A 25317-nucleotide genomic window follows, 5' to 3' on the forward strand; every position below is an offset into this window, starting at 1 on the left:
GGCGTGCAAGCCTTCCCTTGGGCTTTCCTAACACTCTTCTCTCTCCCTTGTCCCACTATCAAGTCTAGAAATGTAGTGCCTTGAATGTACGACACATGGCACCATTAACAAGGGCTTCAAACATGGGTTAGGGCTAGTTTTATTTATTGGGCTCAAGTTTCTCTACTAAATTTCTAAGGTCTCATCTTAAGCCAAATTACTAGGGCCCTAAAATACTATAGCTTTCTAAAATTGAACATGACCCATGCTCTACTAGGTTCAGGTTATCATAGATAATACTTACAAGGGCTTCTAAAAACTAGAGGCAAGAAAGATCAAATGAGTGGCCAAGAGAGGATTCTTAATGTTCTCTCCAAGACATAAATGAAAAAGGGTGAAATAAGTTAAAGGATGACCTGCATCCCTTATGGATGGTGAGTGAAGTATGGGCTTGAGTGACACCTTTATGGATGGTGATTAGGTCACAAAAAGGTCCAAATAGGGAGTGGTTTTCAGCCAAGCAAAACTTCCAAGAGAAGGGTGGTAGTGAGGTGGCCTTTGGCCTTAACATCATGCGTGAATTTGGGGTTGTCATGAGCAGTGGATGGCCAGCCTTGAGTGGGTGAAAACTTCCTCAAGAAGCTTTGCCAAGGTGACCAAAATTCATGGGCCTAATGGGCTTTAAACAAGTGGGCTTCATTTTGGATTTTAAAGAGGGTTTGGTTAGGGTTTGAGATGCTATCACGCCCAAATCTAATTTTTCTTGGTCCAATCAAATTTCCAAGGTTTAAAGGGTTGAATAATGATTTTATAACATGAATTTGAAGGATTAATAGTATGTGTAAGTGATTTAATTGAGGGATTAAACGCAATGCTATAAATCTGATCCAATAGGGTTTTGTAATCAAGTTTGAGGTTTGGGATAACTATTTAGGGTTTTGGTTTCTTCTAAGGTATTGGGGTTTCAATTGGATTCTAAATGTTGAACCCAAGGTTTCAAGCTTTGTGTAATTATATATCTACACATAGATTTTGATGATAACAAATAAATTCAAAGAATAAAGGAGTCTTAAGCTCAAGTTGTCTACACAATGGACTCAAGCACATCAAGGAAACAAGCATGAGCAAGAAGGGAACAAGTTCACATTAAAGTCATAGAGTAATGTTGTAAATCTCTTAAAAATTCGAAATTAGGATTAAGGCTCAAAATTAATATTTTATAATAAAGCTTTAAAATACATTTTCCACATGTGTATGAATATTTTGAAAACTAAATTTGAAAATTTTGAAAGATGATTGATTGTCATCTTTCACATGTGTATTACATGATTAAAGGTTTGAACTTTGAAAATATTAAAGATGATTGATTGTCATCTTTCACATGTGCATGTTTTATTTGAATATTTTTAAAAAGTGATTGATGCTTTTTTTGACTTATACAAAAGGTAGATGATTTTGTTTGAAAATTTTAAAAAGTAAAGTGTGCTCCTTTTGTCATATGCTAAAAATAAAAGATTAGGTTTGAATTTTTTGAAAAGTAAAGTGTGCTCCTTTTGTCATATGCCAAAAGTAAAAGATTAGGTTTGAATTTTTTGAAAAGCAAAGTGTGCTCCTTTTGTCATATGCCAAAACTAAAATATTAGGTTTGAAGTTTTTGAAAAATGAATGATGTTGTCTTTGACAATTAAAAAAGAAGAACCTTTTATTTGAATTTTTTGAAGAAGTTAATGATGTTGTCTTTAACATGTGAGTCTTTTTAAATTTGAATATGAAGTCTTATATGCCTATAAATAGATCATTTGAGAGATTCACATTTACAACACTAAGAGTATACAGCATTCATTCAAAGCTTTCATTCTCTCTTCTCTAAGCATTGAGCCTTAATCCTTGTTCATTTTGAGAGATATAGTTTGTGCTGTATTGTTCTTATTTCACTCATTGAGGAGTGTTTTCTCATAACCTACCCACTATCAGCTCTTGTATCAGTAAAAGGGTGTGTATAACCCTTGTGCGTGTAGAAAGTGTTCTACACAGGGAATAGTTGAATCACCATGTGTAAGGTGATTGTAAGTGTAGATGGTGTTCTGCACGGATCCTTTGTAGCGATGTTGTTCAAATGTGTAATAGGTTTCTATCTCCACCTGAATGAGGTTGAATAGTGAATTTGAAAATCCTCAATGGGTAGCTGGAGGCGAGGACGTCAGCAGTGGGGCCGAACCTCGTTAACATACTGAGTTTGCTTCTCTCTTACTCTTATTCTTTATATTTATTTCTATTTCGTATTTTGTTTATATTTTATATTGTATATTTGATTTATAATTATTATTTATTTTAATACAACTCAATTCACCCCCCTCTTGTGTTAGTCATCTGGGCAACAATTGGTATCAGAGCTAAGAGCTCTATTATAAGATTAACTATCTTTTGAGTTAAGATCTTATGGCTAACATTGCAGTTTCATTTGATGAAGGTCAATCTAGCAGTCGGCCTCCACTCTTTTGTGGAGACAATTACTCATTCTTGAAAGTTAGAATGAGAATATTCCTTTAGGCTCAAGGTTGAGAAATCTGGAAATGCATTGTAAATGGACCTTATATTCCAACAAAAGTGGTTGATAGAGTAAACGTCAAAAAGGAAGAAGAAGAGTTTGATCGTGAAGACGATAGACTTTATACTTTGAATTTAACTGCTATGAATTTATTATTTAATACTTTCAATGGAAATGAGTTTAATAGAATAATGACTTGCACTACGGCAAAAGAAATTTGGGATAACTTGGAAGTTACTTATTAAGGAACTTCGCAAGTCAAGGAATCAAAAATTTATATTCTTACTCATGAATATGAAATGTTTAAGATGAATGATGATGAATCTATTTCTAGTATGCACACTTGTTTTACTAATATCATAAACAGTTTGACAGCTCTTGGCAAAGTTTATTCCAAGGTGGAGATAGTAAGAAAAATTCTCAACTCTCTACCAAAACGTTGGGAATCAAAAGTGACAGCGATTCTTGAAGTTAGAGATCTCAAAAAGCTCGAAGTGAATGAACTCATTGGGTCACTTATCACCCATGAGTACACATTGAAAAGAGGAGAAAAAAAAGGAAAGTCAAAGAAGAGCTTGGCACTTAAAGTTGTTCCTCATGAAAGTGAAAGTGATGAAGATGAGGAAAATGATGACAAAGATGAAGAAGTTGCGATGATAACAAGAAAAATTCAGAGGTTCTTAAAGAAAAATAAAACTCCTCCGATGAAATCTTTCAAAAAGTTTTCCAAGAAAAATTCAGGTAAAAATGATACTTTAATTTGTTATAAATGCAATAAGTCTGGTCATATCAAGCCAGATTGTCCTCTACTAAAGAAAGATTGAAACAAGGGCAAGAAAGCAATGAAAGCTACATGGGATGATGATTCAAGTAGGTCAGATAGTGAAGCAAGCAATGGAGAATCAACAAATCTTTGTCTTATGGCTAAAGATGACATTGAGGTAACAAATCTTGATAATATTGGAGATCCTTTATATGAAGAATTGCAAAATGTTTTAGAAGAGGTATATGAGGAATTTGAAAAATTGGGTATCAAGTATACTGTTTTAAAAAAGAAAAATTCTTCTTTAACAAATGAAATTGATATTTTAAGAAAAGAAAGTATCGTTTTAAAAGATGAAAATCTTAAGTTGAAGAAGAAGAAAACTGATTTAGAAAATATTATTGAAAACTTTACAAATGGAAAAAGAAATTTTGAAAAACTTCTTGGTAGTCAAAGATGTGTTTTTGAAAATGCAGACTTGGGATATATGCCAAAACAAAAACGCAAACCTTATAAAAACTTCTTTGATAATCCTTCTACATCAAAATCTAATATTCAAAATTCTTTTCATAAAAATAATTTTGTCAAAAATAGATACTATTATAATTACTCAAGTTTTTCATATATGTCACATGCTATTTGTAATTTTTGTAATAGAAATGATCATAATTATCATACTTGTCCTATTAGAAGAAAGCATACAATGACTATTAGGGCCATATGAGTACCTAAAAATCTTGTTTCTTCTGATACTAATAAATAAAGAACCCAAGACCAAGAAAAATCATTTTAATTGTTTTTATAGGTATGCATGAAGTCCTCCACAAGCAAAAACAAATAGTTTTTAAATAGTGGATGTTCAAGACACATGATGGGAGATAAGACTAAATTCTTTGATCTTAAATCTAAAGAAGAAGGACACGTGACATTTGGAGACAACTCGAAAGGGAAGATCGTGGGAATAGGTAAAATTGGTAATGAATCTTCTCTCATAATTGAAGGTGTTCTACTTGTTAAAGGTCTAAAACATAATCTTTTGAGCATAAGTCAATTATGTGATAAACGATTTACAGTTACTTTCAAAATGGATAAGTGTATTATTTTGAATGATCATGATTTTAATATTTGTTTTATTGTTTTTAGAAGCAACAATGTTTATACAATCGATTTTGAAGAAATTAATTCACAAGATGCTATTTGCTTTTCAGCTTAAAATGAAACTAGTTGGCTATGGCATAGAAGATTAGGTCATGCCAACATGGAACTTATTTCCAAACTTTCAAAAAATGATCTTGTGAGAGGTTTACCAAAAACAAATTTTTTTAAAGACAAAATTTGTGATGCATGCCAATTTGGTAAACAAACAAAACTTCTTTTAAAACCAAGAAACATATTTCCACTACTAGACCATTGCAATTGATACACATGGATCTTTTTAGACCAAATAGAGTTGCAAGTCTAGGAGGAAAATATTATGCATTTGTTATTGTTGATGATTTTTCTAGATATACTTGGGTCACATTTCTTGCTCATAAAGATGAGGCACATAATGCTTTTACCAAGTTATGCAAGAGAACTCAAAATAAAAAGAGCTATACTATTTCAAGTATCTGAAGTGATGAAAATATTGAAACATTTTGTGATGAAAATAGGTTTGTGCATAATTTTTCTGCTCCTCAAACTCCTCAACAAAATGGGGTAGTAGAGAGGAAAAATATATCTCTTCAAGAGATGGCAAGAACAATGCTCAATGAGAATAACTTGCCTAGTTATTTTTGGACTAAAGCGGTAAGTACTGCATGTTATGTTATAAATAGAGTTATGCTAAGGTTTAAGTTAGATAAAACCCCATATGAGCTTTGGAATGAGAAAAAGCCCAGCATTGGTTACTTTCATGTATTTGGATGCAAATGTTTTATTTTAAATGACAGGGATAATTTAGACAAGTTTGATGCAAAATCTGATGAAGGTATTTTTCTCGGGTATTCTACTAATAGTAAAGCTTATAGGGTATTCAATAAAAAGATTTTGACTGTACAAGAATCTATGCATGTAGTATTTGATGAATCTAATTCTCTACTCTCCAAGAAATCTATTGATGAAGAAACAGGAGGTATAAATAACATGGAAAGTCTCAATCTCAACAAAGAAAACACAATAGAGGAAGTTCAACATGGAAACATTAGGAAAGATCATCAAAATTTAATACAAGATGCAACCAAACAGTGAAAATTTGTGAAAGATCATCCAGTGGAACAAATTTTGGGAGAACCTTCATGAGGTGTAAGTACTCGATCATCTCTTAGAAATATTTGCAATCATACTGCTTTTCTATCTCAGATTGAACCCAAAAATATTGATGACGCACTTCTTGATGAATCTTGGATTCTAGCTATGCAAGAAGAGTTGAATCAATTTGAAAGAAATGATGCTTGGACACTTGTTCGTAGACCCAAAAATCATACTATTATTGGAACAAAATGGGTTTTTAGAAACAAGAAAGATGAGTCGGAGTCATTACTAGAAATAAGGCTCGACTTGTAGCCCAAGGTTTCAATCAAGAAGAATGAATCGATTATGATGAGACATATGCACCAGTCACAAGATTAGAAGCTATTCGAATGCTACTTGCATATGCTTGTTATAAAAATTTCAAACTTTTTCAAATGGATGTTAAAAGTGCTTTCTTAAATGGTTTTATAAATGAAGAGGTATATGTTGAGCAACCTCCAAGTTTTGAAAATCATATTTCCCCAAATCATGTTTTCAAACTCACAAAAACACTATATGGACTCAAACAAGCTCCTAGAGCTTGGTATGAGAGACTCAGTGATTTCTTGATTGAAAAAGGTTTTTCAAGAGGAAAAATCGACACAACTCTTTTCATTAAATATGAAAATGATGATATTTTTTTGATTCAGATTCATGTTGATGATATAATATTCGGTGCTACTAATGAAAATATGTGTCAAGTTTTTGCTAAGACTATGCAGGAGGAATCTGAGATGAGCATGATGGGAGAACTTACATTCTTTCTCGGATTGTAAATTAAGCAAGCAAAAAATGAGACATTCATCAATCAATCAAAATATATTAAGGAATTACTGAAGAAGTTTGGGATGGAAGGTGCTAAGGAATTTGGAACACCAATAAGCCCATCAACTAAACTTGATAAAGATGAATCCGATAAGCCAATTGACTCGAAGATATATCGAGGTATGATTTGTAGCTTATTATATTTAACAGCCAGTAAATTAGATATTATGTTTAGTATGTGTTTATGTGCATGCTTTCAATCATCTCTAAAAGAATCACATTTAATTGCAGTTAAGTGCATTCTTAGATATCTTAGTGGTACAATTAACCTAGGGTTATGGTACCCTAAGTACACATCTTTCGATCTAATCAGCTACACAGATGCAGATTATGCTGGCTGTAAAATAGATCGGAAAAGCACTAGTGGAGCATGTCATTTCTTAGGTCATGCACTAGTTTCCTGGTTTAGTAAAAAATAAAATTCTATTGCACTATCTACTGCTGAGGCAGAATATGTTGCTGCGGGTAGTTGTTGTGCTCAAGTTCTCTACATAAAGCAACAACTTGAAGATTTTAAACTCATGTATAATCACATTCCAATCAAATGTGATAATACAAGTGCTATAAATCTTTCAAAAAATGATGACTTGCAAAATTTTGTATTGCAGATTTTGCAAGATTGCTCGAGCGGAGGCTTTTGGCCGCTCAAGCGAATTCAGGCAGATTCAAACGCTCGACTGCCGCTCGACAGGGAGCTCAAGCGAGTTGCTGGAAAACAAAGATCGCTCGAGCGGAGACATTGGCCGCTCGAGCGAAATCAGGCAGAGTCAAATGCTCGATGTGCGCTCGATAGGATGCTCGAGCGAAATTAGGCAGAGTCGAACGCTCGATGTGTGCTCAACACCCCGCTCGAGCGAATATCGTATTTTGACAGATCTAGGGTCTTCCACCGTCAAACCATATAAAAGGAATTTTTCACTCTATGGCCATACCTTTTGACTAGAGAACACTTTTTGGGACAGAAAAACACAGCTAGAAGGATTCAAATCAATTGTTTTGGAGAGGGAATTCCAATTATTGCACGTACGTTGGAATCATACACGAGCACAGACGGGAGAAAAGCATTGAATCGTTTCCTTGGCCGCTCGACAGTGAGCTCGAGAAGTATTTTTCAGCGTTTATTTTCTTCCAATATTCTCAGAACAAATATGGTGAATTCGTTTATGTTGAATTCCTTTTCTAGCATGAGCTAAATTTTATTTATTCTAGGAAAACGATGTAACCTATTTCTGAACTATGCTTGATTGCCTATGCTAATTTAATGCAATTCTCTCTTTGTTTATCTAATTTATTCTGAGTTTATTGCTTCTAATTAACTGGCCATTGATTAGATGATAATTAATCTTGTGATTTGCTATCGAAAAAGGGAATCATAGGGTAGATCTTGAATATTTCAGCATAGGTAAGTATAGAGATCGAAAGACTTGTATGAACCTATGTAGTAATTAAATCATTGATCTTATTGCTTTCATGATTATTGAATTTGCATATTCTTGTGTGAATTGTTAAACAAGAGTCATTTCCAATTGACTATCGAAAGAGGCTTTTGGATGAATTAGAGATTTGCTAATAGACAAAAGAGAATTAAATTAAATTAGCTGGATGAGAAAAGCATAGTGAAGAATTAGGTGAAATAGATTTCCTATAAGTTTTCTTTCCCATTAATTTGATCTTCGAACGTCAGTTTTATTTCCTTAGTGTATTTCTCTTTGAGTCGATTTTAGTTTTATTTGCAACTACAAAAATCTTAGTGATTCCTCTAGATAAAATCGAGATTAGTATAATTTTGGTATTTGACAAACGTAAGGTACCAATCCCTGAGGACGATACTCTTCTTAACACTTTATTATAAAACTACGATACTGTGCACTAGGAGCATGCCATTTCTTAGGTCATGCACTAGTTTCCTGGTTTAGTAAAAAATAAAATTCTGTTGCACTATCTACTGCTGAGGCAGAATATGTTGCTGCGGGTAGTTGTTGTGCTCAAGTTCTCTACATGAAGCAACAACTTGAAGATTTTAAACTCATGTATAATCACATTCCAATCAAATGTGATAATACAAGTGCTATAAATCTTTCAAAGAACCCAATACAACATTCTAGAACTAAGCATATTGAAATAAGATATCATTTTCTTCGAGATCATGTGCAGAAAGGCGATATAGTACTAGAGTTCACAAATACACACGATCAGTTAGCAGATATTTTCACAAAACCTTTACCAGAAGATAGATTATGTATGATCAGAAGAGAAATAGGTATGATGCATGCTATGAATATCTCTTAAAAGATAGACCAGAGTCAATAAAAATAGAGAGAAATTTTTTAAATACTTTTACATAAACTTGAGATTCTTAGCCTCATGTTTGAGATGTTCATTCTCTTCATACAATATCATGTCATTCTTATCCATGAGAACTGGCAAGCAGAATGAGAATCTAATAAAGATTTCAACTGTTTATTCTTCTGCCGAATGATTCCTTCCCTTGTGTGAGACTCTTGAACAATTCGTTGAAGTACAACAATTTGTTCTTTAAGCTTTTCAACTTCATGATTTCTGACTTGTAGCCGCTGAGAAAAAGCAACAATAGAGGAGGAGTAGCGAGTCTCAAGACTCACCAAGTCGTAGATAGCATCGGAATCTGATTTATTAGCCAAATTATTATTTTCTTGCTGCAACATGGCACCAATGGCAGCTGCAAAAAGGACAGGGGATTGAGGTGTAGAATACCTCATGGATGAATCCAGAGGAATGTTAGAAGAATAAGCCATTGAGAAAAGAATTGAGAGATTAAAGCGAGAATGTTGAAGAAATGCAGATAAGTTATAGAGATGAAAAGAAAATTTGATGCGGATTGAATGAACTTTAAGACTGATTTTATAGATATAGCATAAAGAATAAGACAAGCTATCATCCAAGTCAAGGAGAAATGTGATTTTTTTTTTCTGATCGGTGAAAATGACATTTTTTTTGAAAACCCGGAGCCTTCAATCTCGTTTGTCAACAGCATCAGGCGATTTTTTTTCAAATCTCCAGCCACACTTGTCGAGTCATGGACAGATCCATTTTTTCAACTATCTACATTTTTTACTAACGCACCGTTTTTTTTAGTCTATTTACTTGTTGCGGATCCTTTTTAATGATGCCAAAAGGAGGAGAAGTGTTAAACTAGAACATTAACATTGTTTGAATTGCTAAACTTGTTATATATGCTTGGAATTATATTCATACTTTTACTTGAAAAACTAATGCATATTCTCAGGGTGAGTTTAAGTATTAATACAGGCTTCAGGTTCTATCAAGTATTTGTCATCATCAAAAAGGGGGAAATTGTTGAACCCAATGTTTCAAGTTTTGTGTAATTATATATCTACACATGGATTTTGATGATAACAAATGAATTCAAAGAATAAAGGAGTCTCAAGCTCAAGTTGTCTACACAGTGGACTCAAGCACATCAAGGAAACAAGCATGAGCAAGAAGGGAACAAGTTCACATTAAAGTCATAGAGTAATATTGTAAATCTCTTAAAAATTCGAAATTAGGATTAATGCTCAAAATTAATATTTTATCATAAAGCATTAAAATACATTTTCCACATGTACATGAATATTTTGAAAATTAAATTTGAAAATTTTGAAAGATGATTGATTGTTATCTTTCACATGTGCATTACATGATTAAATTTTTGAACTTTGAAAATATTAAAAATGATTGATTGTCATCTTTCACATGTGCATGTTTTATTTAAATATTTTCAAAAGTGATTGATGTTTTTTTTGACTTATACAAAAGGTAGATAATTTTGTTTAAAAAATTTGAAAAGTAAAGTGTGCTCCTTTTGTCATATGCAAAAAGTAAAAAGATTAGGTTTGAATTTTTTGAAAAGTAAAGTGTACTCCTTTTGTCATATGCCAAAAGTAAAAGATTGGGTTTGAAGTTTTTGAAAAATAAATGATGTTGTCTTTGACAATTAAAAAAGAAGAACCTTTTATTTAAATTTTTTGAAAAAGTGAATGATGTTGTCTTTGACATGTGAGTCTTTTTAAATTTGAATATGAAGTCTCATATGCCTATAAATAGATCATTTGAGAGCTTCACATTTACAATACTAAGAGTATACAACATTCATTCAAAGCTTTCATTCTCTCTTCTCTAAGCATTGAGCCTTAATCCTTGTTCATTTTGAGAGATATAGTTTGTGATGTATTGTTCTTATTTCACTCATTGAGGAGTGTTTTCTGATAACCTACCCACTATCAGCTCTTGTATCAGTAAAAAGGTGTGTATAACCCTTGTGCGTGTAGAAAGTGTTCTACATAGGAAATAGTTGAATCACCACGTGTAAGGTGATTGCAAGTGTAGAGGGTGTTCTACACGGATCCTTTGTAGTGGTGTTGTTTAAAGTGTAATAGGTTTCTATCTCCACATGAAGGGGGTTTAATAGTGAATTTGAGAATTCTCAAGGGGTAGCTTGAGGCGAGGACGTAGGCAGTGGGGCCGAACCTCGTCAACATACTGAGTTTGCTTCTCTCTTATCCTTACTCTTTATATTTATTGCTATTTCGTATTTTGTTTATATTTTATATTGTACATTTGATCTATAATTGTTATTTTTTTAATATAACTCAATTCTTCCCCCTCTTGTGTTAGTCATTTGGGCAACACTAAATATTTAAGGTTTTACTAAGGTTGAAACCCTCTTTGGTTTTGCCCAAAATGGATGATTGGATGAAATAGGGTTTTACTTATGTGGCATAATCTCATACCTTGATTTCCTTTACATTTCTATCTCATGGTTCCTCTTGGTACCAAATGTCCAATACTATTCATCAAGTGTGGATAAAATCTTACCAAATGTCCAAATAAAACTTCTCTAACCCCATTTCGAAATTCCACACTATGATTTTGAAAAACTGCACTTAGTGAAGTGAAGTGACTCGAAATAAACAAAATGCATTTTCAAATAAGAGTTTCATCTGAAAACTGAAAATTGGTTTATTGGGCTAGAAAAACCTAAATGTCCGTGTGAGTCTAATGGTGTATACCATATAGCATTTTGACACTTCTAACTACCTCAAATAAATAAAATCATACTTCTAGCACCATAGTGAACGGTAACACTAGCTATACTGACAAACTAAAACCTGCAAGATTCGTCAATTCATGAAAACATTGCTAAAACCTATAGAAATTTTACTATTGAATTTCTAGCAGGCTGTTACACAAGCGCCGCAATATTAACTCAAGTTAAAATAGCCCCAATATAATCACAAGATTAACTTTGATTGGGGATGTTTTAGTGATTGTAAATCACTAAAACAGCCCTACATGTTCAGGTTAATCATTCAAACTTTGGCATTATAGACTATAGTGTATCCAGTCCTTATATTACAATTTTTATTTTTATCCAATCCATGCAACCATACTATGACCCACAATACAATTACATTTACATCATGTTCAAATTTTCACACTTACATAATATAGAGAAGCACAAAAGCATCAACTCTAACGACTCAGCTACATTGGAACCCATTTTAGTTACATAGATTTTAAACAAGCTCATTAATTGCAACATCCATCCTATTTTAGTTACACAGATTTTACACAATGTAACAACATGCCTAATTACCTATTAGGATTAACCCTTAATCTCCCTTAGAATGAGCTTATAATATTATATTATATTTTTGGGCTTTATAATTTTTTTAGCATAAGATTTATTTATATTTTTTTTAGCATAAGATTTATTATTATTTTTCCCCCTTAAGGGAGTTAGTTAGATTTGTTTTACCCATTAAACTATGGCACTTAGCTTCATTAGTGGTAAAGCTTAAGGGTTAAGTATGGATGGTTTAGTAAGCAAGCCTATTAGTGCTACACTTAAGACCCTTAAACCATTAGAATGTTAAGGGCTAAGACTTAGAAGCCTTGAACCAAGCCTTATAAGAGTTTAAGTTTTTGTGGGATAGCTTTAGAAAGATTTGACCGAAGTGTGAGGAAGGCATAAGGCTTTTGGGCCTAACTTGGTGTTAGCTTTAACCCATGGCACATTTAAGATAAGACAAGCCTTTCAAGCCCCATCTTTCTGAATCTTGAGGCCTCTCATGACCTCTTAAAATCTAGAACCAAGGTCCCCCATCAACCTACACCCAAAGCCCATAAGCCATGCAACTCTCACTTATTGCCTTTTTAAGCCCAACAAGGCCCAAAGCCTTGTCTTGTATTTTCACACTTCTATTTGAAGGACACATACATTATATCATTGGTTTCCCACAAGCCCAAGCAGTACCCCATGCTCCTTAGGCTCCCAATTGTCCACAATTAAACTTCTAACTTGAGTTAAGGATATTAATCAACTTATCCATGATTAGTGATCTTTAAACCATGTTTTGAACTTAATTTTCTTCTTAATATTTTTAGCCATTTTGACCTGAAATTTACTTGTTTTATTATTCAGTTGCATCATTCTTAGATCATATTAGAACCCTAGATAAATCTCCACGCATGTCAACAAGCAAATCTTTTAAGATACATGTTGTCCATAACAAATGATTTTTCTACTTATGAAAACTTGTCAGGTCGGAGTATTAAAGGGAAAATAGCATGTCTAACTTGTAACAAACATACCCAATCTGAATGGCTTACGTATGAGAGGAAACTATGCTTTATGGGTCATCGTCAATTTTTACCTAGTGACCATAGATGGCGTAGAAATTCTAAGATGTTTGATGGCATTGTTGAATGGAGGCACCTTCCACCATATTTTTCTGGCAAAGATGTACTTGCACAATTTGGTAAAAAGCAACGGAAGATAAAATGAACTATGAATGAGTTTAATTGGACAAAGAAGAGTATATTTTTCAAACTCTCATACTCTATGACGTTAAAATTGTGGCATAGTCTCGATGTTATACATTTTGAAAAAAATATATACGAGTACGTGTTGGGAAAATTGATGTCAATCGACGGTAAAATGAAGGATACATTAAACTCACGGAAGGATCTGAAGCGATTGAGAATAAAACCATAAATGCACTAGCAACAAAGTGGTTTGTCTGTCTACATGTCGATTGGGTGATATACATTGTCAAGGAACAAAAGGGTTACATTTTGAGAGTGGCTAATGAAGATTAAATTACCATACGGTTATGCCTCAAATCTAACAAGGTATGTGGGAACAAATGACTAGAAAATTACTGGATTAAAAATTCATAATTGTCAGGTATTTTTACAACATATCTTGACTATTGGTATCCTTAGGTACTTGATGAGAGATGCGTGCGTGGCTTTGGTTGAGTTGGGTGCATTTTTTAAGACTTATGTGCTAGAACGTTGAATGTAGAAGTTTTGGATTGTATGAAATGATAAATTATTATAATATTGTGTAAGTTGGAGAGTATTTACCCACCGTCATTCTTCGACGTCATGGTTCACCTAGCCATTCTTTTGCCAAGTGAGGCCTGACTTGCAAGACCAATTTTGTATAGATGGATGTATCCCATTGAACAGTTCCTTGGGAAGTTGAAATGCACAGTGGGTGACAAGGCCCGCCCAAAAGGATCAATTGCAGCAACATATATTGACGATGAGTGGCATACATTCTATTCCAAATACTTCCACGAAGTTGACACGAGGTTTGATTGGCCGGAAAGAAACTTTGATGTTGACCAAGCAAGACAATGAAATGGGTCTTCTGTATTTTCCCAACAAGTATGCCCACTTCGTGCAACACGTGGTTATGATTTGTGTGGAAGAGAGTTTGAGAAAGCTCAATGGTATGTGCTGAACAATTGCCCTGAGATAAAGAGCCACTTGAAGTAAGTTGTCATTATTTGCCAATTAGTCTTGTGATTTACTTAAAAAAAAATTATAAGTATAAATTATTTGATCATCTTCAATTTCAGTAATCATATTAACGTGCTCAAAGAACTGTGAGTAAATGATATAAATAAAAAATATGAAGAGTTCCCAAAATGGTTTGAACAACGGGTAATGACATTACAGATGCGATTTTGAATTACCAAAAAAATATATTGATTGTTTATTTTTGTATGTTTATGCTTTATTTAATATGTAGGTTGTACAAATGTGTACAAGTAATCCAAACGATATATCGGATGAACTATATGCATTGGTGCGTGGCCCCTCGAGACACGTTACTTGATATTTTGTATGTATTTCTCGGGAAAGTAGGCATCACACAATGGATCAAGAATGCTATAGGAAAACACAGAATAATGGGTACCTAGTCGAAGGAAGTCATGACGGAAAAAAAATTGATTTCTATGCGGTTTTTGTCAATATAATTGGAATGAGGTATTTGCTGGAGCTTGTGGTTTATCTATTTAAGTGTGATTGGTGGGATTTAAGCAATCTTCGAAGGGAAGTTTGGGATGATGAATATTGGTTGAGTATTAATTCATAAAAAATGGTAGGAAGATGATCATTTTATTTTGGCTTCCCAAGCATCTCAAGTATTGTACTTAGATGATCCTAAGTTAGAAAATCAATGGCGAGTAGTACAAAAGTTTTCTCCAAGAAATATATGTGATGTTATCCCTAAGGCGGAAGGACAAGATTAAGAAGAAGATAATCCCTCTACTCAAGAAGCATATCAAGAGAGTCAACGCATCTTTAACTTGTTTGTGGATTTGAGTTAGTATGAGATAATTCCATTACATAGGGAAGATATTGAGACTGAAATTGTTGATGCGACAGTTGAACAAAATGTTGAGTCATCTAAAGTAAGTTCGCATCCCATCTCCACCTATTCGTCTAACTCACCATTAGAGATTGACTCAACAGAACAATGTAAAAATCTAATAGTCATTTTGTTTCAATTAAGGTCATAAAATAGACATATTACATCAATTTTAACCATCATTTACTTTGTTTCTACAATGAATATTATATTTTATAAAGTTAACAATACAATCTCATCAAGGACGAGGCACTACTAGAGATGTGACATTGAAAAAATATCGTAAAGTGGGTAAGATTAAGGTTAACATTTCTGACGAACTTATCAGAGTTGAAGGACAACCAGCAACTTGGCTTGCATTGCATGTGGGTGCTCTTACATGAACTTATGCACCTTTGGCTACAAGCTCATGGCAAAAAGTCTCCAAAGATGTGAAAGAGTTTATCAAGAAGCGTTGTTTGGTAATGTTTAAATAATTGATTTATATTAATATTATTTAATATGTATGCAAAATTTAGAATATTGTGGGTGATAATATCTTTGTGTATATATATTCTTCAAAGATGACTTTGAACTAAATTTTGGTTGGAGAGAGGAGCATAATACTTTCGATGAGCTTATGTATAATGCATTGGATAATTATAAGGCGAGGTGTTATAAGCAATGTAATAAGTTCGAGAACAAGGAAGATGCACACCCACATCTTTTTTAGGATGTCCAACCTTCGATTGGGAAAAACTTTATGACATGTTTGAGGATCTATAATACAAGATAAATTAAGTGAATTTTTTTACATGTCCTATTTAAATCCTAATATTTACAACTTCTATGCATGAGCGAAGTTCTATAAACAAAACAAATAGATCAAAGTTGAAGATTCTTCATTATGCAAGCTCAAGATCTTTTCATCTCCTATCTAAGAAATTCGTAATGCTATTTTTTAATTGTATATAGTTTTTTATTTGGAGGTATTCTAATAATTTTATATCTCAAAAAATGTCTCTTGTAGCAAGAGTCAGATGTCAATTATGATCTGACAAAATTATACGTTGCATCACATATTGATCGTAATGGAGAATGGATTCATCCTGATGCCCGTGGAAATTATGTAAGTATTATAATTTGTTTTAATTAAACATATTTGAATATTTGTGATGATATTAATTATTTCTTTTGTGTGTAGGATAAAATGGCAGCAAGAGTTAGATGAAAATTTCTCAACAAGTGATGTTGAAATTTTTACACAAGTTCCGGCTCAATGTTCAAGATATTTGAGGGGTTTGGGTAACTATGTAAAGCCTTCTAGCTCCTCCTTATTGTTTGAGTTTGCCTCTAACACCTCTATAGCATTAGAGAAAGTGAATTCTAGGATTGAAGACTTGAATACAAGGCAGCATGAGTTAGAGACTCAATTGGCACAACAAGTGATAAATGGTCAATTATGTGATATTAATACTTTTAAATATCTTGGGTTAAAAGGGTTTTATGTATTAAAATAAGATTATTAATTGGATAATGTGATTTAACTTTATTTGGCATGTAAAATGATTTTTTCTTGGCTTTAATTAAATTCAGATTGGCTCATATAATTTATAATGTTTAGGATTTATCAAGCTTAGAAAGAATTTATCACAAAGGGGCTCACTTACAAGAGCTGAAGCCTGAAGCCCATGAAGACGAAAAAGTAAATCAAAAAAAATATCGTAGTCTAAGATGGAAGCATGCCTCCAGGACGTAAGTGTCGGACTTAGACTGAGAAAATGAAGAAGAGCTGCAGCTAGCAGACCGGAGGGATAGCTTTAATTTTATTTTCGGTTCCAGATAGTTTTTGTTTTCGGGGGGCCTTTTCAGCATTTTATTTCTTTTCGGTTCCATAGCTAGGCAGTAGAAAAAAGGGGTCCTTCTTACAAGAGGCGGCTGGTTTTTTTTGTTTTTCATTCATTATTGCTTTGCTTTCAGATGGAGACCTAGCACTAGGGTAGAGTAGCTTAGTTTTCGTTTTACCCTTGGGCGGCTGTTTTTTGTTTTTCCTTTCATTTTGTTTTCGTTCCAGACCTGGTAGCAGTAGGGTAGTCTTCAGTTTTATTCTTCTCTTTTCATTTGAGACAAAGGCGGCTGGTATTAATTTAGTTTTTCACTCTGTTTTCGTTGGAGTCTTCGGCGCAACAGGGTTCTTTAGTTTATTTATTATTTTTCATTCAGACGCTAGCAGCATTTGATATATCTTTTTTTTTTTTTTCACTTCTTGCTTTTTCGTTTAGACGCTAGCAGCAGGGTAGTCTTGAGTTTTTATTTTTCCATGTTTTTAGTCTTGTAAGGAGCCGGCGGGAGGTTTGGACGCTGGGCTTGTTTTTCATTACAGTTTTATTTTTTTGTTATCCAGTTTCTTAGTTGCTGCCGGCTGGGTTCTTTAATTCTATGCATATTCATTATTTCGGTAGTTTATTTCTCTCTTGTTTATTTTATTTCAGTTTTTAATAAATTTACAAATATTTAGAAAGATTATCTATTTAAAAATGATAGGCTAGATTTTTAGACTTGGGATTCAATGAGTAAACTATGACTGATTTGGGGTGATTTTTCTTCAATGTTATGTGATTTCAATGATTAACTTGATAGATGATATTTCAATTTACATATAGAAATGATCGAAATTCTTTGTTCTTGGTTGTAGACGTAAAGGCACAATTAATACTTGAACAAGTAACAAGACTTTGATGGTTTTCTTTCACTTTTTTTCAATTGTTATATAATCTGTCAAGTAGTTTTATTAGGCCAATAAGTGTTGTTCATTGCTATATTATCCGACCATAACTTCTAGGAATAAGATCATTGTTGAGAGAATGTGAGAAGAGAAGTAAATCCATCTCCAAATCAGTGGGTGAAAATTGTATCCCAAATGTTTGTTCTTTTGTTTCTTATAAGTTTAATTCATTTGCTACACACTTTCTCTAAGTCTCTTAGTTTTGGTAATTTTAGAATCATAGATTTATTTTTATTTTCATCTTTCATAATCGATACATTTTTTTTTACACAAAGGAAATCTCACAAACGCTTTGATAACTTTTTGTCCTTGTGGAATACGATTCTGGACTTATCCTTGTATTACTTTGACAGCTTCTACGCTTGGAAGACAAAATTATAAGCTGATCAACAAGTAGACATAGAGATGCATAGGAAACAACAAGAAGAGTTCAAGAGAGAGGGGCAACTCCAAATGCAAATGCTTGTGCAACTCCAAATGCAAATGCTTATGCAACATGTCAGGCCTCCAAGAAACTAATTTACATTATACATACAAATTTTGGGATGTATTTATGTACAAAGAACGCTAGTACTACTTTTTTTTTCTTATTTAATTCACACTTACTAGACTACTTTTATGGTTATTAAACAAATTGTAATGTATTTTTAAAAATATTATGTATGTCTATTTTCTTTTTCATTATTGGGTAAAATAAAAAAGTTACCGTTCAAACAACCAAAAACGATTCAAACAAAATAAGTAAAACTATTCGAACATTGATATAGAACATTCGAATGTAATCGGTATAAACATTCGAATAGTACTTGAAATCGTTTGAACGAAATCATTGAACATGAAATAAATGTTTGAACTTAATCTCATAACAAATTGTTTGATCCTATCATGGTCTGATCGACCGTCTTACTCAATAAGTCCAAACATATTTTACTGTTCGACCATCAAATTTTTTGATTGAATGTTTCCTCATGCCTATTTGGTCAAATGGACTTGTATTGATCAACCAATCACGAAGGATGCGTTCGAACATATTTGGTGTTCAAACTTCAAATTTGTACCATTCAAACGTGATTTTGGGATGAAATTTAATTGTCTAAAAACATATTTCATTCGAATGCAGTCAAACGGTTTGTTCAAGTTCATCCCAAAAGATAATTTTTGGGGATGAAATTGATATTTTCATCCTAAAATATATTTTGGGACACTGTTAACAGAATGACCTTGGGACAATTTTTTTTCATCTCAAGAAATATTTTGGGACAAAATCACAATTTTTTGGGATGAAAATTTTCGTCCAAAAAACCCACTTCTATTGTAGTGGTATCGCACGTCCGCGTAGTTACGCTCAAGCGTTGTTTCGAACCTAAAGGCAAGTTCAAACGTTTTTTTTTGTACATTTGAACGTACTGATCAGAACTAATAATTTTATAAAATTAAAAAGCATACAAATGGTATTATATTACACCACAAATAGTAACATCTAATGAAAATGGTTTAGAGATTTTTGAATAATGATAAGGTTTATTTCTTCTTCTTTCCTTGCCCACCTCAATCCTAATGCAATGACATAACATGTTCCATCTGAACCAGCATCTCCCTCTGTACTTATTCTTGAATTTCAATGCATATTCTTTCTTCTTGGTCCTTTTGTCGCTCTTGTAAATGCATCTTTAAATTAGACTGTCACGATAAGAGAGCCTTTAACTCATGCTGTCTTGACTTCATCTGTTCAATTTCTAGCCATGTAGTATCCAAATCCTTGGTAAGATTATTAACTTTTGAAGTTGAGACCGTGGAGGATGAACCCAACGCTTGAAAGAACATTCCAAACCTCTAAAAAAACCAGACTTGGTCCCGAGAGCCTCCATAAATATGTTGATATCACTAGGAGAAGATTCATTAGAGGTAGACTGCATCTCAATCAGTTTTTCCTACAAGAATTATGAAGAAAACCACACAATAAAGAACATATTAAAAGAAAATATAAGAAAACATAATATCCATTCACATGTTGGCATAATTTTTCACACAAAATGAATGCTACTTACGTAATTATCTATAGTGACAAGATCAATCCAGTCGATGTGAGTAGCAGCATAAACATGAATAAGGGAGAAATTTTCAAGATCATTACGTTTCTAAGAAAGACACAATGGTAAATTAAAAAATTCATGTTAGTACTTAAATAAAGAATATGATAAAAATGACTAAATTTTAATAAGTAATTATCATTTTATCGACAATTCATTGGAATCAACTTGTAAATCCCATCCTTGTGGTGGGTCATTTAAAAAACGATTTTAAGAAAATAGACGGGAATTACGGTTCCTTTTGAAATTTACTTTCTTTCCATGCCAGGATACAAAAGACTCCATATTTATAAATAAAACTTGTTTTCTTAATTATAAAGTTACAGCAGAAAATATTATATTTCATAATTAAAGTTTCTCGTACAAAATAGCATGCCTAGACTTTCGTACTCTTTTCCTTGGGTTGTCCCTGCCTGATGCGTCATGCTCATCTTGTCCCTGGAAGGGCACCCATTAAAACTAAAATGAGTCGATGACTCGTAAGCATTGCTTCATACAATTAAAATATAATAGCATAGGTTTTCAGTCATGCATTCATCACTCCATACATATATATCATACATAGACATTCAATTCGTTTTAAAACATTACAAGGTGAGGTTTTTCTTTTAAATAGGGTTTTCTTTCGTAAAACAGTTCTCCACACCTCACTGCCTTCATTTCTAAAAACGTCTGTTCATGCATACATCTTTTCATACACACATGCATTCTTTCTTAACATGTATACATTCTTTCTTATCGCTTTCATTGGCCGTTACACACAGTTACATCCCGTGTGCTAGGGTTAGCAAGAGTTTTCAACATAAATTTAAATCTCATAATATTTTTAAATGACTTAAATATTTCATTTAAATAAATTTTCACAATTATAATATTTTTGGAGCTCTTTCAAAATATTATAATTGTGTTATTTAAAAACAAGCTTAGTCCAATAACACTGGAAATATCACATATAAATATTTCAGAATATTTAAAATATTCGTAAGCTTTTAAAATGATGGGCTTGCTTTAAAATCCGCTTGGTATCATTTAAAACACGCTATCGAGATACGGCACGTAGATCAAAACTCGTAATTATTGAAGAAAAAAAAGAGAGGGTTATTACCGAACTGGCGCGATGATGGATTGTTAAATACGTTCTATTCTATGCATTGATAGAACTTAAGTGTTGCAAGAGAAATTAACAATATTAAATATACTCTATGAAACCAATATATAGTATATAAGTTATAGGAGAAAATCTAGAATACTTGATAAGCTGGGCTTGTGAAAATATCATGACACTTCCTCTAATCGTTTAACTTTCTTATTTCTTATTTCTATTTTTTATAAAGAGTTAAGGCCACATGTCCATAAGTTACCAATTCTCATATTTATTAAGAAAAACCCTCACTTATGAAGGATAAATACTGTGGTTACATTTCAAGCATAAAAAGAGATCATAACAAAATGCATAATGACGAAAAAGGACCAACCTAACCAAAACAAACAAAAACAGAAAAACAACACGAGACCAATAGAAAAACATCAATTCAATGACCTCTCAAACAAGGCAAGGACAATTTATCCGTGCGAATCAAGCCTTTAAGATGTTTTGGAACATGCAAAAGAGATCGCCAAACATGGTGACGCACTCAAAAATGAGTAGCATAAAGGCTATTCTAAGTGCAGGAGGATATCGTGTAATAATTAAGAATAAAATTCCTAGACCATCTCCTCGGGAAAAGTTGCTTAAATCCAAACTCATTAAAATGGTGAAAAATTTCACAAATAAAAGTGATGGTATGTACAATGAATGGAAGAGTGTAACAAAAATAAAAAGGGCACTAGTCATAGACTAGATTCATACTTTTGGATTTTTTTGAGTGTCAAAATGGAACGTAAAAACTAACAAATTGAAATTAACAATTAAAGATTCAACTACGCTAAACAATTTTAATTAATTTGAAAATTAAATAATAAACTGAAATTAATCTAACATGTAATTGTAATGCATATTTAATAGAAGTTTAAAGAAACAAGAAAAATAAATTAATCTAAAATGTAATTGTAATGCATATTTAATAGAAATTTAAAGAAACAAGAAAAATAACTGACATAAAATAAAATAAACAACAAATAAAATGTCCAAACTTTTAATCCAAAAATATCAAGAAAACACCATAAACTTCAAATTGAAATTAACTAAAAAGTAGGGAATGAAAAGAGCAAACCAAATGAATGGAGATAGAGATTGAAAGCAGTGGAGGAGGCTGGACTGTAGTAGCAATTGGACCCCTCAAGAAGCTCTTCAACGGTGTTGTAGTGTGAATGAATGCCCAGAGTAAATATATGTTCGTGTCGTGGTGAAATACCTCAAAAGGAAAAATACTCCGTGCGACTCTAGGTGAATGCCAGAAGAAAAATATATCCTGCGCTCCAAAAATGCCCAGCTCCCTGCGGCATGGAATAAAACCAATGAATAAATAATATGTTGCCGTGCGGCTGAAAATGAATTGGCTCAAAATGAAATATGTCGTCCGTCCCCCTCCAGGTCAAAGTCGGCGTCAATAAACTAGGCTCAAGAGAAATATATATATATATATATATATATATATATGCATGCCATCTAGGGTTTTGAAGTCTCAATCAATATTCCTTTTATCCGTGCAAACTTGACTTTTCAAAATGAAAAGATTCCTTTGTTTTGTGCGGCGTGCAACTTTTATTAACTCCCCACTTCTATTTTTTTTGACCACTGCATATAAATAAAATAAAATAAGAAGAATCAAATATATATATAAAAAAATAGGTGTTGTGAATATAAAGAAAAATTACTCAATTAAATCCCTAGTTCTAAAGTTAAGCATAAACCATGATATTAACCAATTAAATCACAACTTGGATTTATTCATTTTAGTCATTTTTTCCATATAAAACCAATAATAATGTAATGAAAGAATTAAAATATATTAGTTCTAGATGTATAAAATATGCAATATTTAGCTCAATCAGATCCCCCAACTAGCGTTTTGCTAATCCTTGAGCAAAATAGTAAAAATTAGTTGAGATGAACATTGCATAAAAATCGAAATTCAAACAAAAGTAATCAAACACAATTCCGAATTCTCACAAAAGGTGATCCATGACTACTCAACCCCAGGAGCTATACCCACCAAGACTGTCTTAACAATCCTTCACATAGAATTGAAGAAAATGTCTAAGAACTCAGATGTGTGTGTGTAGCTACACGGTTGTGTATTCCTCATTACTATCAGGATTTGTCATAGGATTTTTCAACATTAAGATTAATTATTGCTAATTCCGACTACCTCAAAACCCAAGGGACTAGCAGTTTTCATACAATCTCTGTTTAAAGGTTGAACACTCAACCCCCAAAGTTAGGGTAGCTGTTTCTAGCCCTTTACTTAGGAAAGTTCACTAAGCTGCCTTTATCTTCTTCTTCTTTTTTTCTTGATTCTTTTCGAATCCTTTTTTTTTCTTTCTTTTTTTTAGCATGGCTCAGTATTCCTGCAATTTACTTCTCCTGTGTTAAATCAGTGGACAGTAAATGATGAACACTACAGGTATAAGCATGTGCAAAATGTCTTTCAAACTTTTCCCTTCATTCTATATAAATCTTAGCAAGTCTCATCTCAATAAGTAAAGCAGCCTGGTGTTTCAAACAATATATCAACTAATATGATGCATCAGAAATCATGCTTTATGCTCAAGGTTGAAAATAAATCTTCACAAAATAATTCTACTCAACAACTCCACCATGGTGCTCAAATTTCACAAAATGCTAGAAATAAAGTGTATCAATCATATATGTATCAATGCACATCATATTAATGCAATTTGTTTTTTTAAATTTGTGCACACACGCTACCCCCCAACTAGTGAGAGATATGGTCCTCAATGAATCTAACGAAAGAAAACAAAGTGCACAAGGATAAGCAAGCAATACAGACAACCAATCATGTGATATAAAATGAAAGAAAAACAAAAAATATAAATAAAAGATAAAATGCAATTAAAGAAAGCCATAAAGGGAAGAAATAAATAAATCCAAATCAAAAAACTTACACAGGTTCTTGTACAAGTAAGATCTCTTCGCTTGGATCAAAGGCAGTTATAAACGGCTTTAGACGTTGTCCATTGACAGTGAAACTATTGCCATTCTTCGGATTGACAATGTCTACCACCCCAAGACGATGAACCTCCTTTACAATGTATAGCCCACTCTATCGGGATTTCAGCTTTCCTGGAAAAAGATGTAGTCTTAAATTATAGAGGAGCACTTTATGATCAAGGACAAGATGTTTATCATGAATCTTCCTGTCATGCATGGCCTTCATTCGCTCCTTTGCCAAGTGAGAATTATCGCATGCCTCCCTCCTTGCTTCATCAAGCTCCGAAATCTACAACTTTCTTAAACCTTTGGCAGCATCGAGTGAAAAGTTAATTTGCTTAATAACCCATAAAGCACAGTACTGAATCTCAACAGGTAAATAACAAGCCCAACCATAAACCAATCTATAAGGTGACATCCCTAAGTTAGTTTTGAATGTAGTCCTATAAGCCCAGAGAGCATCAACTAGTTTTTCAGACCAGTCCTTTCAAATGGGACGGACTGTTTTTTCAAGAATAAATTTGATCTCCCTATTAGCCAACTTAGCTTGACCATTAGTCTGGGGGTAATATGGAGTAGAGACTTTGTGGTTCACTCCATATTTCTGCATAAGTTTTTGAAAAGCTTTGTTACAAAAATGTGAACCCCCATCACTAATGATAGCCTTGGGCATGCCAAAACGTGCAAACAATTCTTTCAAGAAACGGATGACAACCTTATGATCATTTGTTCTACAAGGTATGACCTCTACGCATTTGGAAACATAATCCACAGCAACTAAAATATAAGAATTCCCAAATGAATTTGGGAATGGTCCCATAAAGTCAATCCCCCAACAATCAAATATCTCAAGTGTAAGAATAGGGGAAATGGGCATCATGTTACGTGCTGTGATTTTTTCAAGTTTCTGACAAGGCTCATATGCCTTGCAAAAAGACTCCACATCTCTAAAAATAGTAGGCCAGTAGAGTCCACTTTGTAAAATTTTGGCAACAATTTTCTTAGCTACAAAATGGCCTCCACAAGCCCCAGTATGGCAAAAGTGAAAAACAAAGGTAAACTCATCATCAGAATACATCGACACACCAACTGATCAGCACAATACTTAAAAAGATAAGGAGTGTCGAAATAATAAAATCGACCTCTGCAAGGAAGTTACACTTGTCTTGAGCTATCCAGTGCTCCAGCATCCGGTCAGTGACAAGGTAATACACAATGTCCGCGAAACTTGGAGTGCGCGACACTGCTAAAAG

Source organism: Carya illinoinensis, chromosome 4 (genome assembly GCF_018687715.1).
Source record: "Carya illinoinensis cultivar Pawnee chromosome 4, C.illinoinensisPawnee_v1, whole genome shotgun sequence".
NCBI lineage: Eukaryota > Viridiplantae > Streptophyta > Magnoliopsida > Fagales > Juglandaceae > Carya > Carya illinoinensis.